Source organism: Ochotona princeps, chromosome 6, assembly GCF_030435755.1.
Source record: "Ochotona princeps isolate mOchPri1 chromosome 6, mOchPri1.hap1, whole genome shotgun sequence".
Taxonomy (NCBI): Eukaryota; Metazoa; Chordata; class Mammalia; order Lagomorpha; family Ochotonidae; genus Ochotona; species Ochotona princeps.
Genome location: NC_080837.1, coordinates 24,445,647 through 24,452,376, shown reverse-complemented (window position 1 = coordinate 24,452,376; position 6,730 = coordinate 24,445,647). Strand labels below are relative to the sequence as shown.

The following is a 6,730-nucleotide window of genomic DNA, read 5'->3' as shown; positions in this document are numbered from 1 at the left end:
AGTGGCACTTGGTTGTGTTCCTAAGGAAACATTTTATTTTCTCATGATAAATATTTATTCAGTGACGATGTAGCTACCCAGCTTTATGCAAATTTAGAAGAAGAAAATATGTAGATTTGTCACTTGTTTCTTATCTCAAATTGGAGCTGCATTTGAAAAGGTTAAAAGGCTGCATAATTACACTGTTATTAAATGTCACACGGATTGATATCACGCAGGTCGGGCCAAATGGCTGTGTAACTCGAGTGTTAGTTATTTGCAAACCTGCTCATGGGAGGCCTTGAAGATATTATTAGTGAGGCACCAGCCCCTTTCCTGACTTCATTGCAGTTAATGTCAACAAGCCAAAGACGCTCTGCCTGTTTATTCGTAGAGAACACAGTTGTAGCTAGCAGTCTCACTTTTCTTGCATGATTGTTTCCACTTCATGTCTCACAGAACAGTTTAATAATCCTTTTCATATGCAGCAAAGCTCATTTAAAATGCATAATTGCCAACATGTTATTAACTCTGTTTGGCAGAGGAGGTCCGTGAAAGCCATGGACAGAGTAAGTAAGGATGCTCTGTTATTAATAGGAGTTATAAGCAGAGACTTTTGACACTGGATCCAGGTAGTAAAAGGTCTCATTTTAAAATGGCATGAGTCTGACAGGAAAAAATGCTTGGAAACCCTCAAGTTCAGTGATGGAAATAAGAACAGAGAATAAAGAAAAAGCCACTAAGTGCAAACAGAATGGAATCTTTACTTGCTGTGAAGTAGACAGGTGAAGGTTACTGTTCCCAAATTTACCACGTTATTGTTGTTATGGAGGCTGTTAGGGAGTGGCTGAAAAGCAGAATGGGGCATTTGCAATGCAAGATACTGAAATGTTAAAATAATACCAGTATTTCACCTAAAAGCATTATAAAAACTTGAGTGCTTGAGCACCTGACAAATCCAGCTATAGCCCTCCATCGTGTCTTAAAATCTTATGCTCAGAGTTCCAAAACAATGTCTATAAATTTGTGACTCGTACAGAAAATCATAACATATAACTTACAAATGCAGCACATGAGGAATACAAGTAGAGCTGACACATTTTACACTCACTGCACAAAATAACTTCACCAGTGCTTTAATACACACAAGCACTTGGATAGCATTTGGTGGCTCAAGCATCTTTTTTTTTTTTTTAAGATTTATTTTTATTGCGAAGTCAGATATACAGAGAGGAGGAGAGAGGCAAAGAGGAAGATCTTCCTTCTGATGATTCAACCCCCAAGTGACCGCAACAGCCGGGGCTGTGCCAATCTGAAGCCAGGAGTCAGGAACCTCCTCCAGGTCTCCCATGCAGGTGCAGGGTCTTAAGGTTTGGGCCATCCTCAACTGCTTTCCCATGCCACAAGTAGGGAGCTGGATGGGAAGTGGAGCTGCTGGGATTAGAAACGGTGCCCATATGGGATCCAGGAATGTTCAAGGTGAGGACTTCAGCTGCTAGGCCACGGTGCAGGGCCTGAAGCATCTTTCAAAATCTATTAAGACTATGTGTACCAATGCCTCCCTATTTGTCGAGAGAGTTAGAGAGAGTCGAGAGAGTTAGAGAGAGAGAGAAAGAGAAGAGCAGACTTCTACCTACTGGTCAGGTCACTCACTAGCTGCCCGCAAATAGCCAAGGCTGGAGCTGGCTAAAGGTCAAACCAGAAACTCAATCCTGGTCTACCATGTGAGAGACAGCAACCCAACTTCTTCAGCCATTACCTGCTTCCTAGTAACATGTATGTTAACAGGAACCTGGACCCACAGTGGAACCCCAGGCCTTCTGGTGTGGAATGTGGCATCCCAAATGGCATCCTGATTGTCATACCAAATGCTTGCTCCATCTTCCTTTTGCTTTGACCAAGTTCTTTACTGCAAGAAAAAGCACTCAAAGGGTTTCCTTTGCCCACGGAGCTATATAAAACATTCCGCTTTTCATGGCAGTAGTGTTTTGGATATTTAATAAGCATCTATGAGAGTATCTACTGTTCTGCACCTGCTATGGGGGGAGGGAACCACTGCCAGGACCGCCTGCAGAGCAGTGAGCACCACACCAGAAAGGCAAATGTCCCCACGCAGGCCCACGTCTTGGCTGCATCTCTCACTAACACATGAACTCAGGCAGTGCACTCAATCTCCCCTGAATTGAATCTCACTCTTTTCTAGGCGTAACAACAACATTGTGGGATTGTTAAAGGGATTAAAATGGCTGCCAGTAAAAATAACACCTGCCTCATGGGCCTGGCACGATAGCGTAATGGCTAAAGTCCTCGCCTTGAAAGCGCCCGGGATCCCATATGGGCACCAGTTCTAATCCTGGCAGCTCCACTTCCCATCCAGCTCCCTGCTTGTGGCCTGGGAAAGCAGTTGAGGATGGCCCAAAGCCTTGGGACCCTGCACTCGTCTGGGAGACCTGGAGGAATAAGCTACTGGCTTCAGATTGGCACCGGCTATTGTGGTTACTTGGGGAGTGAATCATCGGACGGAAAGTCTTCCTCTCTGTCTCTTATCCTCCCTGTATATCTGCCTTTCCAATAAAAAAGAAAAATAAACCTTTTTTAAAAAAAAAAAAAAAAGAAGAACACCTGGATCTCAAAAAGCACTAAACGAAACAAACTATGGTGTAAAAAGTTTGATTCATTACTGTCTTAGGACTAGAATACAAAACCTTTGGTTCGGAAAAAATTCTTATGAGTCAGCTTTGCCGTATGGCAGGAAAAGTTGCCATTGGCAATTTCAGCAGCCCATGTGTGTGCTGGTTCAAGTTTTAGTTGCTTGGTTTCCAATTCAGCACCCTGCTAATTTGCCTGGGGAGCATCAGAGGATGGGTCGAGTGCTTGGGTCCCTGTACCCACATAGGAGACCCAGATAAGGCTCAAGGCTCCTGACTCCAGGCTTTGGTCTGGCTCAACACCCGCCACTGCAGCCATTTGAGCAGTGAAACAGCAGGCAGAAGGTCACCCTTTCTCTCTTTCCTCTCCAAATAAATATGATGAATATTTTATTTAAAAATTCTCTTCAGCCCTATTTATTCCTTGTTTCCCATCACTGCAGGAGGTAGTAGAAGGCAGGGGAGGTGGCTCTGGAGCATGACAGAAAGCCATGGCCAGGCTCCAAGCCCACCTCAGTGTGAGTTTCAGGATTTCACCAAAGTGGGTGGAGTGTGTCATGGAGTTTACTGTTCAGACCGACACAAGCTTTGGAAAGCAAAGACTGAATCTGAAGCTTCAGTTAGGTTTGCAGAGTATATGTTGATCAGAATTTCCTTTTGTAAGTAAAATCAAATTACTGTAAGTTCAAGGGACCATAGAGGTTTGGATAGCAGTGAAGATGAAAGATTTGGACTGTTCAAAGCCTACACTCTACATCTCAAGATTAAGAGGAAGAACAGCTGTATCTTTTTTTCCTCAACTCGTGGCTGATTGGGTACACTCAATTCACATCTCATGTGCCAATCTTCACAAACCCAACACTGCCTAGTGGGGTACAGGACATTGAAAGACCTATGATAGTCAGGGCAGGGAGGGGGAAGAGGGGACCACGAGTGACCACCTTCTCTAGGTCACTCCTCTCAGACCCACACAAAGGGACTGCTGCACCAGATGACAAGAGAAGTGAAAGTATCACAGACAAAATAAAATGGCCATCATAGCCCAATAGTCTAACCATGTCTTTTGTAATAGTAACAGTATCCCTGCAAATGTGTCCCAAGAAGCAAGCTGAAATGGGGTGGGTGAGGATTTGTGTGATTGGTACACAAACATACTATAGCTGTGTGTATTTCAACAAAAACAAACAAACAAAAAACCCACAAAGATTTGGAAAGGCACCAGATGCTTAAATGCGGAGCAATACTTGAAGATATTTTGGTGGAGAATCAAGATGGCAGAATAGGGGAAGGACACATTTAAATAGACGGAGAAACATTAGCCAGGATGAAGCAGAGAAGGCACATTCCAGGAAATAGGAGAGGACAGAATGACAGTAGAGGGGCACCAGGAGACTGACAGACATGAGAAAGAAGCAGACACAATGGTGTGGTACTACAGCAACTGATAACGCAGCAGCATCGAGCAAACGGCGATCTGAACATCGGTAGGTGAAACTCCACCAGCAACAAGGTGGGAAGAGACGTTCACTGGGAGCTTGGGAGGTGAACCCAGACAAACAACTGCCAGTCCTGCTGGTCTGTTTACTTTGACCAGGAGCAGAGACAGAGCAGCAGATCCCAGATGGGCAGTGTGGGAACAGGGTGGATTTCACAGCCTGGTCTGCCTCCTAGAGCCGTATCAGGAACCATTTTGTTTAAGCAAACAAAGGCTATGGGACAGGACTGTGCATGCACCGAGCTGGGAGTCAACTTATTTCTGACTCAGCAAACTGCAACAACGTGGTATTCCATAGGTTCCACCCAAGACGGGTCCAGGTAGCCCTCAGACCTGATGGCCAGCAGATCAGGAACTCTAGTAGTGGCACATCAGGCACCATTTTGTACAGTGTAGAAAAACTTTAAGACTACAGGGACAACAGTGAGCTGTGCACACACTGAGGTGGGAGCGATCTCACTGAGCTCAGGGCATTACACTGGTCCTACAGGGAAAATAATACCAACTTTAGCATTGTGGGGGTCAAAATAGGTCCATGTGGCCCTCAGACCTAATGGCCAACAGGTTCAGTCAAGATCAGTACCATCAACAATCTAGTTATATAGGACTCCTGGTGTCTCCCTAATCCTGGGAATTGTCTAACAGGAAGTGGGAGAAAGGTTGTACAGACAACGGTGCAGCCTCAGCAGAGGATCACAGAGGTGAAGAGTGGTGAGCCAGAAGCTGGGGCTACAGAGACCATAGTGGAAGTCTAACGTTCTTCCTTGAAAACTCCTAATTTTATTTCTCTATCTATGTATCTATCTATCTATTTTATTCTTTTTTATCAGTCTCCAAAGAGCTTGTCGAAAACTGCCAATGGGGATCCAAAGTTGAAACTAAGCAGAGAAAGCTCCTCTCCCTAGTCCCAAAGGAAGTTTGCTGCTTTTCTGTGTCTACGGACTGCTCAGGGCTCCTAGCTGTTCTTCCGATGACCTTGGATCCTGTGAGGAAGCATTTGGGCTTCTTCCATCGTGGTAAATCCCAACGGGGGTGGGTAACCTTAGAGTCCTCAACTTCCGAAGACACTCCAATTCCCAGTGGTCCTTACTTAGTTCCAACTTTGGATCCCCATCTTCTCTGGCAATGACCATCAGGGTTGCTCCAGAGGTCTCCCCCCAAAAGAAACAAACAAACAAAATCAGAATAGACAGAGAACAACAAGAAAAGCTTAGAACCAGACAAGAAATGGTCAGCGTGAATTCACATATACCTTACTAGATAGGACACAGAGATTAGATACTCCTCAGTGGGGAATGGAAGATTTCTCTACACACCCCTCCTAAAACAGTTCTGCACCTCAACTGTTGACATATGCCTTACTAGAGTTATAACCCAGTTTAGACTATCCTAAAATCTGCCAGGTTCAGTAGAATTATCCTTCAATGCTATGGACTGATAAATAATAAAATGAGGATAGACACGAGACAGCTGAATAGTACCCTATAGCCATTTTAAGGTGTATAGAAGCTGGTAGTATATAAACTAAAATCAAAATGTCAATGAAGTAGTCACAGATGTGGTTAAGAACTTGCGTCTTGTAACATATTGGTTACTCAATACCATGACAATTAATTCCATAATGTTGTAAATTGTCATTGATGTTATGTTGGGGCTTTTAATTGATCAGGATGATATTCTGCCAGCTCTACCTACAGACCAGAGATGATCTCCCCAAGAAACCGTTGAATGTATCTGGACATTTAGATGCTGGACTCTTTGCTTGGTATATGCTTGCAATGAAAGAATCTCAACTGAATTTGATCTGTAATACTGCAGCAAGGTGGAGGAATCCTCCATGGGGGAAGGATATGGAGAGGGGCTGGGGGAATCCCAGAGCCTATGAAACAGTGACACATAATACAATGTAATTAATTTTAAAAACTGCCAATGGCAACTGTGTTTTAAGTCATCATTGTGGGGTATTGAGGAAAGTTTTCAATTAACAATAATTGTGCCTCAGGTAAGCCTTATTGGCTATAATACTGCCACTGCGCAAAGCTGAAAACTTGTCATTTTAAAGGCTGCATTATATACAAAATTTAAAACAAAACTATAGGGGCTGGGGTAGTGGCTCAGCACGCTAATCCTCCATCTGTGGTACTAGCAGCCCATGCAGGTGCTGGTTTGTGTCCCAGCTGCTGCTCTGCTTCCTATTCAGTTCTTGGGCCCATGCACTTGCTTGAGAGACCTGGAAGAGGCTCCTGGCTTTGAATTGGTCCATCTCCAGCCATTGCAGACATCTGGGGAGTGAACCAGCAGATGGAAGATTCTTCTCTCTCTCTTTCTCTTTCTCTGTCTCTCTCTCTCTCTCTCCATCTCCCCTTATCTCTGTAACTCTGCATTTCAAGTAGAAATAAAATAAATTTTAACCCCACCCTCCAAAAAACCCTCTGTAGGATGTGATTATTTTTTACATATTTTAAAAAATGTATTTGAAAGATAAAAGAGGGGACAGAGATAAGGGAGGGAGAAAGAGGTGGGGAGAAGAATCTTTTAAATGTTGCTTTACGCCCCAAATACTAAAGACAGCTGGGCTGGGCCAGATCAGAGCCAGGAGACTGGAACT

At 44.0% G+C, this 6,730-nt stretch overlaps 1 non-coding gene across 1 annotated transcript; it reads right to left on the bottom strand.

The window, feature by feature from the left end:
* Positions 1-6,019: 6,019 nt before the first annotated feature.
* LOC118759402 (U4 spliceosomal RNA) lies at positions 6,020-6,164 on the bottom strand. Its single transcript, XR_004996181.2, has one exon. It is a non-coding gene; the product is annotated as a U4 spliceosomal RNA (small nuclear RNA).
* Positions 6,165-6,730: the final 566 nt, after the last annotated feature.